Below are 13,699 nucleotides of genomic sequence, written 5' to 3'. Positions count from 1 at the left end.
ATATATGTACAATGGAAAATTATTTAGCCTCTAAAGTAAGGGAATCCCATCACATGCTACAACAAGGATAAATGTTGAGGACATAATGCTAAATGGAAAAAGTTGGTCATGGAAAGGCAGACTGTATGACTCCACTTAAATGAGATATGCTGATTAGCCAAATTTATAGAAACAGAAAGCAAAATAGTGGTTTTCAGGGATCAAGAAGAGTGAGAAATGGGGAACTGTTCAATGGGTATAGATTTTTAGTTTTGCAAGATGAAAACTTCCAGAGATCTATCACACAACAATGTGAATATAGTTAATGTTATTAAATTGTACACTGAAAAAATACAACGATGGCAAAATATAAAAATATGTTATTTACTTACCAAAACTAAAATTTTCAAAATTATTTTTTTGAGATGAAAGATTCCGCTTAAGGTCAGGAACAAAAGAAAGATATCCACTCTTGCCACTCTAGTCACCATTATACTGGAAGATCTCATCATGATGATTAGCCAACAACAACAACAACAACAACAAAATAGAAGACATTCAGATGAATGATTAATTAAAATTATTTGTTCACAGATGATAAAATCTTCTTATGTAGAAAAGCCCAAGAAATCCACAATATACTGTGAGAGCAAATAAAGAAGTTCAGCAAAGGTGCAGCAAACAAGATCAATAAACACAAATCAATTGTGTCCAGACATGAGTGTAAAGACCTACTATATTTATGGTTTGAAAGACTTAATATAATTAAGATAGTCTTTAAGGAATCTACAGATTTAATGCAATCACTATCAATGTGCCAACTGTGGGTTTTTTTTTTTTTGATGTAGTGGAAAAGATCATCCTAAAATTTATATAAAATGTCAATGCATTTTGAATAGTGAAAACAACCTTGAAAAGAAGGAACTACTGGGAATACTCATACTTCCTAATCTCAAAATGTACTGCAAAGCTACAATAATCAAAGCAGTGTGGCACTGGAACATGGGTAGACATATAGGTCAGTGCAACAGAATTAAGTGTCCATAATAAATTTGAACCTTCACCCCGCCACACACACAATAGATTGAAGACCTAAATAATAAGAGTTAAAACTGTAAAACTCTGAGAAGTAAAAATACTTGTAATCCTTCATTACCTTGGATTAGGTAACAGTTTCTTAAATACTATTGCCAAAGTACAAACAGCAAAAGACAAAATAAATTAATTGTACTTCATCAAGGTTAAAAGTTTTTGTGCATGAAAAAATACTATCAAGAAAGTGAAAAAGCAACTCACAGAATTCGAAAAAAATATTCGCAAACTATGTATCTTATAAGACAATTATTTTATAGAATTCATAAACTGATAAAAGTCAACAAAAATAATCCTGTTTTGGGGTGCCTGGGTGACTCAGTGAGTTAAGCATCTGCCTTTGGCTCAGTTAACAATCTCCAGGTCCTGGGATCAAGCCCTGTGTCAGGCTTTTTGTCCAGCAGAGAGTTTGTTTCTCTCACTCTCTTTCACTCTCTCTCCCCCCACCTCCTTCTGCCTCTCCCCACTGCTAGCCCTCTCTCTCTTTCTGTCAAAAAAAGAAATAAAATCCTTAAAAATAAATAATCCAGTTTTTGTTCAAAAGTTTTATTAAAATTCTATTTAAATAATATATAGTGTATAATATAGTGTATAGTGTATAATATATAGTGTAATATTTGTTCCAGGACAATAATTCAGTAATTAATCACTTACATATAACATCCAGTACTCAACATAACAAGGGGCCTCCTTAATATCCACTATCCATTCAACCCACCTCCCACCCACTTCCTATCAACCTTCAGTTGGTTCTCTATAGTAAGAGTCTCTTATGGTTTGCTTTTCTCTCTTTTTCTCCCCCTTCCCCCATGTTCATATGTTTTGTTTCTTTAATTCTATGTATGAGTGAAATCATATGATTTTTTTTCTTTGACTTATTTTGCTTAGTACAATACACTTAAGTTCCATCCACATTGTTGCAAATGACAAGATTTCATTCTTTTTGATTGGCAAGTAACATTCCATTGTATGTCTGTATAGACACACACACACACACACACACACATATATGTATATATTTATACATTCATCAGTCAGTGGACATTTGCAACTCTATAGTTTGGTTATTATTGATAATGCTGCAATAAAAATTGGGGTGCATGTACCCTCAAATCAGAATTTTTTGGTCCTATTGGTAAATATCTAATAGTGCAGTTACTGAGACTATGGTGCTGTTCTATTATTAACTTTTTGAGGAAGCTCCATACTATTTTCCAGAGTGGATGCATCAGTTTGCATTCCCAACAACTGTGTAAGAGTGTTTCCCTTTCTCCACATCCTTGCCATCTTCTGTTGTTTCCTATAAGAACCCAGGTTTTGTTTTTTTTTTTTAAGATTTTATTTATTTATTTGACAGAGAGAGAGGTCACAAGTCAGTGGAGAGGCAGGCAGAGAAGGGGGGATGCAGGCTTCCCACTGAGCAGAGAGCCCAATGTGGGGCTTGATCCCAGGACCCTGAGATCATGACCTGAGCCAAAGGCAGATGCTTAACCCACTGAGCTACCTAGACAACCCAAGAATCCAGTTTTAAAATGGGCAAAGTACACTAATAAATGTTTTTCTAAAGATATACATAAATGACATAATCACATGAAATGATGCTCAAAATCATCAGTCATTAGATAATATAAATGAAAACCACACAAAAATACCAGTTTACATCAACAAGCACTACTGTAATAAAAACAAAACCAAGAAACGAAAATAAAACAGAAAACAACCAGTTTGGTGACATTATGCAGAAATTTTATCATTTGTAAATTTATCATGAGAATGTAAAATGTCTCAACTGTTATGGAAACAGTTGAGAGACTTCTCACACTAAGCTGTTACATTACTAGTAACTATACTCCTAGTCACACATTGAAGGGAATTGAAAACCTGTGTTCACACTTAAATTAACACTAAAGTTTGTAACATTATTTATAAAAGCTAAATAGGGGGGAAAACTCACATGTCCATTACCTGATAAATGAATGAACAGAGATTTGGTATATTCATACAATGGAATATTATCCAGCTATAAAGAAGAATGTAGCACAAATACATGCTACAGAAGAGATGAACAATGAAAACATTATACTTAATAAATAAAACAGTAACAAAAATCACATATTCAAATAGAAATCATATCTCATACATTTTCTCACCAAGAACACATCCTAGTTTCCTCCCATATAGATGTTTTAATATTTATTTTTAGTAGTTTAAATTACATATATTAATTAGAGCTCTTAACAATTAAAATATTCAATTTGTTGTGAAAACTAAGAAGTAAGCAATTCTGGACTGTTACACTAGCATTATGTGGACTGAGAAATTTAAGTGTATTTAATAATTTCTAGTAGTATATTATTCCTCATAGTAACTTTTTCAGTGTGACACAAAACATGGTTACTAATGGACCCAAATATCTTTAGTTCCTCTTTAACAGGAAGCCACAGGTGGATAAAGCTATGTTCAGTAATCAGTGTTTCAGGATTTAATCTTATTTGTAAACAATCTAGATATGTAATGAATATTCATTATTTAACTTATCTCAGTATAACTTGAAGGTTTCAAGTTTTCTTTTTTAAAAGGTTGTATTTATTCATTTGAGAAAGAAAGAGAAAGACAGCAAAAGCAGGAGGAGAAGCATAGGGAGAGGGACAAGCAGGCTAAGCAGGAAGCCCAATGTGGGGCTCGATACCAAGACCATGAGATCATGCTCTGAGCCAAAGGCAGATGCTGAATTGACTGAGACACCCAGATACCTCAGGTTTCAAGTTTTCAAAAAGATTTTTGAAACTATTTTTAAGTTGACATGTCAAGCATAATTATTATGAAAAACTTATAAACTTTTACATGTATTTAATATACTTGTTCTTAACAAGTATGCTTAAATTATCCATGAAAGTTTCATGAGACATTAAATAGCTAACTGTCATGTCAAGTTATCTTTCTCGCTGGCAAATTCTGTATCAGAGATAATGTGAGCTTATTTGACTTTTAGTAAACCTAGGTAGAACAAAAGTATGTCTGCATTATATTGAGTGTTGATAACTCTAAAAATCTGTCTATTTTAATTAAACTAACAAATTTAAACTAGCTTTGGTTTATCAAAGATTAACCTAGAACACCTTAACTCAAAGAATTTGGGGTAGTTTCTATATTTCTGAGAGTACACTTGATTTATATAAATGTTTAATTTTCTTTAAGCCAATTAAACAGAGCTCTTTACAAATCAGTTTTAGCTATACCATCCAGAGGTAAACACACACACACACACACACACACACACATTTGTGACATACATGCATAAACATACATAACATATGAAGACATTTGCAAAAATACAGACATTGTAAACAGATACAGCTTTTAAAAAATAAATTAAAAAAATAACAAGACAAGAAACAACAAATGTTGGAGGGATTGTGGAGAAAGGGGAACTCTCTTACACTGTTAGAGGGAATGTAAGTTGGTACAGCCACTTTGAAAAACAGTGTGGAATTCCTTCAAAAAGTTAAAAATAGAGCTACACTATGATCAGAAATTTCCCTACTGGGTATTTACCCCCAAAATACAGATGTAGTAAAAAGAAGGGCCATATGCACCCCAATGTTTATAGCAGCAATGTCCACGATAGCCAAACTGTGGAAGGAGCCAAGATGACCTTAAATAGACAAATGGATAAAGAAGATATAGTCCATGTATATAATGGAATCTTACTCAGCCATAAGAAATGATGAATTCCCAACTTTTGCATCAACATGGATGGGACTGGAGATTATGCTGATTGAAATAAGTCCAACAGAGAAAAACAATTATCATATGGTCTCACTTATTTGTGAAACATAAGGAATAACAAGGAGGACATTAGGAGAAGGAAGGGGAAAATGAAGAGGGGGCAAACCATGAGAGACTATGGATAGGAACTCAAACTGAGGATTTGGGGGGGATGGGTGAACCTGGTGACAGGTATTAAAGAGGCAACATATTGATTGCATGGAGCACCGGGGGTTATACACAATGAATCATGGAACACTACATCAAAAACTAATGATGCACTGTATGGTGACTAACATAACATGACTATATATATATATATATATATACATATATATATATATATATATATAATATAAATAAATAAATAAATAAATAAATAGGAGAGGTATAATAATGCAAAACTCACTAGTATTTAAAAAAACAGTTGGTTTCAAATTCTGTTTATGACAGATGGAATAAGTTACGTTTGCCTGCTCAAGAAGCTTAAATTTAGGGGCGCCTGGGTGGCTCAGTGGATTAAGCCGCTGCCTTCCGCTCGGGTCATGATCTCAGGGTCCTGGGATCAAGTCTCGCATCAGGCTGTCTGCTGAGCAGAGAGTCTGCTTCCCTCTCTCTCTCTGTGCCTGCCTCTCCATCTACTTGTGATTTCTCTATGTCAAATAAATAAAAATAAAAAAATCTTAAAGAAAAGAAGCTTAAATTTAATAATCCCCCTAATTTAATCAGACTTACTGTTTCTAACTGCCTGTGAACAGCTCCTAAGACTTGAAAGGACCTCACAATGTCAATGTAGATGTAGATGAGGTCAGTTACGATGGCAAATGCTGTGGCCCGAAATATAGACTCTCTCACACCTCAATTAACTACCCAGAATGATTAGGACAAGCTAACTGGAAGGGTTCAGAATGCAAAATAAGTGGAAATCAATCTGAAAGAAGTTATTGGAGATCCTAGAGATACCAGAGAGTGGCCCAAGAGGCAACAAACTGAAGATTGATTTTATTTATTTATTTATTTGTTTATTTATTTATTTATTTATGAGAGAGAAAGAGAGAGAGAGAGAACATGAGGAGGGGGAGTGGCAGAGGTTGAAGCAGACCCCCTACTGAACTGGGATTTCCCAGTGTGGGACTCAATGCAGGGACTCTAGGTTCATGACCTGAGCCAAAGGCAGATGTTTAACTGACTGAGCTACCTAAGAATCCCAAGAGGCAGCAAACTAAAAGGGCTCTGTGTATAACTTCTCCTGTGTCTAGGAGCTGTCCCTGGAAAGTTCAGTAGCTGTCTTTGGATTCATCTCATCACCAACCTGTCAAATAACATAACTAACAGAATTTGATAACTTGATATCCTTTATTCAAGTGAAAACAACCCATGGATTAAAGAAGTGCAGTTCCTTACAAGCAGTCTTCTTCCTAAAGGGTTGGAAGAGGTGATACAGTAACAGGGCATAATTAGATGGTAAGTTGGGGATTTCTTTAAAAGGCATGCAAGTTTTATTTTCTAAGGTAAGGTAAGTTGATTAAAGCTGAGTTGGAGGATGCTAATTGATGTTTGTTAGATTAGGTTTCCTTGGCAGGAGTTTTATGTAAGGGCTGATTGACTTTGGTTCAGAGTTGAGTGGGCCACTGGAGAGAGCCTCAATTTTGTGGTTCCTGATATATGAGTTAGTCATATATCATATCGCTGAGTTTATCAGCTCCAGGAGCAGAGTACTTCATTGAATATTTATTATATTAATTATATTTATTATATGTTATATTAAAATGTTATATTTTAATATATTTAAAACATATATACTTAATATTTATACTACATATAATATATTTTGAGATGTACTTTTATTCATATGAAGGTTAACAGACTTTATGTCAAGGTATCAATATACTAGATCATACATTATATTTAAATAAATATATATTATTGTTTGCTGAAGAAATAAGACAAAACTAAGCAATAGTATACCTGAGGAAAATACATACAAATAATAGACAAAATTACAGAGGATAGAGAAAGAAACTGTCTCCAACATATTTCATGAGGTCAGCATAATCTCATGATATTTTCACTCTTGTATGATCTCTTCCACTTGACTATGGGTTGAATCTAGTGACTTTCCTTCAACTAAATATGGCAAAAGTGATAGAATTTCAGTTTCAAAATTACATTACAAATGTCTGTGAGTTGAGATTGTGACATTCTCTTGTTTTCACTTGCTCATTGTGAAGCAGTCAGTTTACCATAGTTTAAACTGTCCAGAGGCTTACATACCAAAGAACTCAGGCAGCTTTCAATCAATAACCAGCAAGAACCTGGGGCTCTCAGTTAAACAACACTCAAATCTTTCCAAAAGCAAGTGAATTTGCTTGAAAACCAATTTTTTTCCAGTTGAATCTTGAGAAAACCACAGATCTGGCTGATGTCTTGACTAGAGTCATGAGATACTCTGAAACAGTATAACAGTGTATATTTCTGACCATAGAAACTGTAACATAATAAAGCAAAGTTTATTTTATTTTTTATTATTATTATTTTCTTAGGATACCATGATGTTTAGTTTGTTGTGTTATTTAGACCATAGGATGCCTAGATTAAACATTATTTCTGGGTGTGTCTGTTAGAATGGGTCTCAGTAAGATTAGCATTTGAATGGTGACCCCAGTGAAATAAGTTGCCTTCTCCAATGTGGGTGGTTATCACCCAATCCCTTGAGGTTCCGAATAGAGCAAAAGACAGAAGGAAAATTTGCCCTTTTCTTTCACTCTGATTGCTTGATTAATTGATCTCCTATCCTCAGTGCTTCTGGTTCATAAGTGTTCTAACAGACACTGGGGTCTACACCATTTGCGTCACTTGTTCTCAAGCTTCAGACTGGGACTGATTTACAGCACTAATGTTCTAGGGTCTCTAGCTTGTGGACTCTAGATTGTGGGAATTTTCCTGCATAATAATAGCGTGAACCAATTGCTAATAATAAATCTCTATATATATCCTATTACTGTTTGGAGAACTCTAATACATCTACTAAGTATTGGTATAAATTGTTATGCTGCAATAGATAATATTTGAAAAGAACATTATGAGTAGGTGATACTACATGTCAATCTTACCAGTGACCATGGATGAAAAACCTAAACAAAATATTAGTAAACAAAACCCATGATATATAGAGATAATATACTAAAATAGATTTGAGTTTATTTTGGTATACGAGATAGGTTTAGTTTTTGAAAATTAGTGTAGTGTCCCACAATTCAGAATAAAAGTAAAATAATATAATCATTATTATAGAGTACATATTCTTACAATGATAGAATAGCTGAAACATAATGGAGAATGCACACAAACTCATAAATGTGTGTAAACAATTTATAACAGAGTTTATACTACAATACATTAAGGAGAGGATGCTGTTTTTCAAAAGAAAAATGATGCTGGTTCAACTATATGGAGAATTCTTATGAAGAAAATGTATACTTGATTTCACCTTACACTCCTCTCCCCCAGACCCATCATATGGATTGTAGATCTGAGTGCTAAAGGCAAATTATAAGGCTTTTGGAAAAACATCAGGGATCTCTCCATGAAGCATTGTGAAAACATTAGCCATAATGGAAAAGATTGATAAATTATAACTATATTAAAATTAAGAACTCCTGTTATTTACCATTAAAAGAATGAAAATATAAACCACAGATTGAAAGGATATATTAATAATGACAATAAAGAACTCTTATCTAAAACTTAAAATGTATTTTAAAGGGGTAGAATACAAAGCAGAAAAAAAAATAAAGGATTTCCCAGTAAGATAAGCAAATCACTAATACATATAAGAAGATACTGAAACTTTTAGTAATCAGCAAAATAAAACTACAGCCTGATGTTACTCATGCCCACCAGAATGAAAACAATTTCTTAAACAATTTACAATTTGAAATGCTATGAAGATGTAGAACTCTCTCCAGTCAAGAAATGGGCAGAAGACATGAACAGACACTTCTCCAAAGAAGACATACAAGTGGACAACAAACACATGGAAAAATGCTCCACATCACTTGCCATCAGGGAAATACAAATCAAAACCACAATGAGATACATCCTCACACCAGTTAGAATGGCTAAAATTAATAAGAATAGAAACAACAAATGTCAGCAAGGATGTGTAGAAAGGGGTACCCTATTACACTGTTGGTGGGAATGAAAGTTGGTACAGCCAACATTGGAAAAAGTATGGAGGTTTCTCAGGACATTAAAAATAGAGCTACCCTATTATTCAGCAATTGCACTACTGGATATTAACCCCAAAGATACAGCTGTATTGTAAAGAAGAAGCACATGCATCCCAATGTTCATAGTGGCGATCTCCACAATAGTCAAACTGTGGAAGGAGCCATGATGTCCTTCAATGGATGAGTGGATAAAGATGTGTTTCATATATACAATTAAATATGACTTAGCCATCAGAAAGGACGATTTACATCAACATGGATGGAACTGGAGGGTATGATGCTAAGTGATATAAGTCAACCAGAGAACACCAGTTAACAAAAGGAATAGTGCAGAGGACAATAGGGTTGGGGCAAAAATGGAATAGGAAGAAATCAGAGAGGGAGATTAAACATATGAGGCTCTTGATTCCAGGAAACAAACTGAGGGTTGCAGAAAGGGAGGTGGGTGAGGGGAAGGGGTTACTGGGTGGTGGGCATTAAGAAGGACAGATGCTATCATAAGCACTGGGTGTTGTACTGAACTCATGAATCACTGAACATGCATGATACATTATATACCTTGGCTAACTAAATTTAATTAAATTTTTTAAAAAAAGATGTAGAAGAACTCTTATGCTGATGATGGAAATATAAATTGGCATATCTCTCTAGAAAATATTGTCATTATATACTTAAGTTAAAGATACATATGTCTCAGGACCCAGCACATACATGTCTAGGGATATATCTTCCACATATACTCACACATTTGTAAAATATATAACGACATTCACTACAGAATTTTTACAGCAGCATAAGACTGAAAATAAATTCATTGATGAGGATTGGTACAAGAAATTCAGGTACTTTAGCACAATGTAAGCTACGTAGTTGTTGAAAAGAATGAAATAGTTCTGGGAGGAGGGACAAGATGTTGGAAGAGTAGGAGTCCCTATTTCAATCAGTTCCCTGAATTGAGCTAGATATCTACCAGAGCACTCTGAATACCCATGAAATCAGCCTGACATGTAAGACCATACACTTCTGGATCTCTACAAGGGCAAAGGATTATCAGTGGAGAGGTACAGAGGAGTTAGGAGTGTGTGGACAGATACCAAAGGAAAAGAGAAGGGGGAGGGAGTCACCAGAAGCGAGCCATTGGAATGTATCGCCCTAATGCAAAAATGACTTGTGCTTGGCGACCAGCAATAGCTTGGAGACTAGTGGATGGTATATAGAAAGGAACTGATAAAAACAATCTAACAGAACAAAGGAAGTTCAGTGATAGTTGATGGGACTGGGTGGCTACAGGTGTGGACCTACATCCACAGTCTCAGGACAACTACAGCTGCTGCCTGTCCATGTGGGCCCGAGTCAGCAGTCCCTGGGACTGGTGGCTGCTTTGGCAATCACAGAGGCCTCTGCCCCCAGTGCGGCTGACAGGACCTGCCACAGGCTTTTTTCAGCAGTCCTGGGAACAGCAGCCACAGAGACCAGGCTTGCCTGGGCCAATATTGCTCATGGTTTTGGTGGCATAAGGTATAGAGAGAAGTGGGATCCTTCAGCGACCACTGAGAGGGTGACTGGGGTGCTCACCACCTGTGGGAGACTGCAGTGTTCAACGGAGTTCACAGAGGGAGAGTCTGTGTGTTCTGGGCCATTTAGAGTGGAGCAGACTGTGGCTTCTCTCTGAGGCAGAGGGCTGAGTGTGGTCAGTTTACTTTACTCTGACTCTCTGTAATGGCGCAAAAAGTTGCCGGAAAACAAAAACCTCCAGAGAACAGAAGCCCAAAAAAACAGTCTCCATGGAGCCCAGCCCCTTAATAGGGGGCAGGGCAACTCTGCCCAAGCAGGATTGATTTAAAAACAATGCGGCAAACACCTCCCATAGAAGACAAGTTGAAAGAACAAAAGGATAGCAACCACAGGGTCTCTGTAAAACTCTAAAACCCTGACATCAGAAGAAAACAATATATTAAGGTCCAGGAATTGCCTCACAGCCTGTATATTTCTTAAATAGAACTTTTCCCTCTTTTTAAAATTCATTCTCATATTCTTATTTTATTTTGCTTTACCTACTTACCATTTCAACTAGATGTTTAATACAACATATTCCATAGTAACTTTTTAATATATATATATATATTATTTTTTTTATAAATATATAATATATTATTAGCCCCAGAGATACAGGTCTGTGAGTTGCCAGGTTTACACACTTCACAGCACTCACCATAGCACATACCCTTCCCAATGTCCATAACCCTGCCACCCTCTCCCGAACCCCCTCCCCCCAGCCACCCTTAGTTTGTTTTCTGAGATTAAGAGTCACTTATGGTTTTTCTCCCTCCTGATCCCATCTTGTTTCATTTATTCTTTTACTGCCCCCCAAGTCCCCCACATTGCATCTCCAATTCTTCACATCAGGGAGATCATATGATAGTTGTCTTTCTCTGATTGACTTATTTCCCTAAGCATAATACCCTCTAGTTCCAACCACATCATCACAGATGGCAAGATTTCATTTCTTTTGATGGCTGCATAGCATTCCATTGTATATATATACAACTTCTTCTTTATCCATTCATCTGTTGATGACATAGAGGTTCTTTCCATAGTTTGGCTATTATGTACATTGCTGCTATAAACATTCGGGTGTACATGCTCCTTTGCATCATGGCGTTTGTATCTTTAGGGTAAATACATAGTAGTGCAATAGCTGGGTCATAAGATAGCTCTGTTTTTAAAGTTTTAGGAACCTCCATGCTGTTTTCAGAGCGGTTGCACCAGCTTGCATTCCCACCAACAGTGTAGGAGGGTTCCCCTTTCTCCACATCCTCGCCAGCATCTGTCATTTCCTGACTTGTTAATTTTAGCCATTCTGAGTGGTGTGAAGTGGTATCTCATTGTGGCTTTGATTTGTGTTTCCCTGATGCCAAGTGATGTGGAGCACTTTTTTATGTGTCCGTTGGCCATCTGGATGTCTTCTTTGAAGAAATGTCTGTTCATGTCCTCTGCACATTTCTTGATTGGATTATTTGTTCTTTGGGTGTCGAGTTTGCTAAGCTCTTTATAGATTTTGGATAATAGCCCTTTATATGATATATCATTTGCAAATGTCTTCTCCCAAACTGTCATTTGTTTCTGGGTTTCTTTTTTTTTTTTTTTGGTTTGTTTTTTTACAGTTTCCTTTGTTGTACAAAACTTTTTGATCTTGATGAAGTCCCAATAGTTCATTTTTGCCCTTGCTTCCCTTGCCTTTGGAGATGTTCCTAGGAAGAAGTTGCTGCGGCTGAGGTTGAAGAGGTTACTGCCTGTGTTCTCCTCAAGAATATTGATGGATTACTTTCTCACATTGAGGTCTTTCATCCATTTTGAGTCTATTTTTTCCATTGGACATTCCTTTCTGCTTTGTCGAAGATTAGTTGACCATAGAGTTGAGGGTCTATTTCTGGGCTCTCTATTCTGTTCCATTGATCAATGTGTCTGTTTTTGTGCCAGTGCCATGCTGTCTTGATGATGACATGCTGTCTGGAATTGTGATGCCATGAACTTTGGCTTTCTTTTTCAATATTTCTTTGGCTATTTGAGGTCTTTTCTGGTTCCATATAATTTTAGGCTTATATGTTCCATTTCTTTGACAAAAATGGATAGGATTTTGATACAGATTGAATTAAATGTGTAGATTGCTTTAGGTAGCATAGACATTTTCATAATATTTGTTCTTCCAATCCAGGAGCATGGAACATTTTTCCATTTCTTTGTGTCTTCCTCAATTTCTTTCATGAGTACTTTATAGTTTTCTGAGTATAGATTCTTTGCCTCTTTGGTTAGGTTTATTCTTAGGTATCTTATGGTTTTGGGTGCAATTGTAAATGGGGTTGGCTCCTTAATTTTACTTTCTTCTGTCTTGCTGTTGGTGTAGAGAAATGCAACTGATTTCTGTGCATTGATTTTATATCCTGACACATTACTGAATTCCTGTATAAGTTCTAGCAGTTTTGGAGTGGAGTCTTTTGGGTTTTCCACATATAGTATCATATCATCTGCAATGAGTGATAGAGTGACTTCTTTTTTGCCAATTTGGAAGCCTTTAATTTCTTTTTTTTTTTTTTGTCTTATTGCTGAGGCTAGGACTTCTAGTACTATGTTGAATAGCAGTGGTGATAATGGACATCCCTGCCGTGTTCCTGACCTCAGCAGAAAAGCTCTCAGTTTTTCTCCATTGAGAATGATATTTGTGGTGGGTTTTTCATAGATGGCTTTGAAAATATTGAGGTATGTGCCCTACACTTTGAAGAGTTTTGATCAGGAAGGTATGGTGTTCATTGTCAAATACTTTTTCAGCATCTATTGAGAGTATCATATGGTTCTTATTCTTTCTTTTATTAATGTATTGTATCACATTGATTGATTTATGGATGTTGAACCAACCTTGCAGCCCTGGAATAAATCCCACTTGGTCGTGGTGAATAATCCTTTTAATGTACTGTTGGATCCTATTGGCCAGTATTTTGGTGAGAATTTTTGCATCTGTCTCCATCAAGGATATTGGTCTGTAATTCTCTTTTCTGATAGGATCCTTTTCTAGTTTGGGGATCAAGGTGATGCTGGCCTCATAAAATGAGTTTGGAAGTTTTCCTTCCATT

This window comes from Mustela nivalis (genome assembly GCF_964662115.1).
Source record: "Mustela nivalis genome assembly, chromosome: X".
Lineage (NCBI taxonomy): Eukaryota > Metazoa > Chordata > Mammalia > Carnivora > Mustelidae > Mustela > Mustela nivalis.
This window is presented reverse-complemented; position numbering follows the sequence as displayed.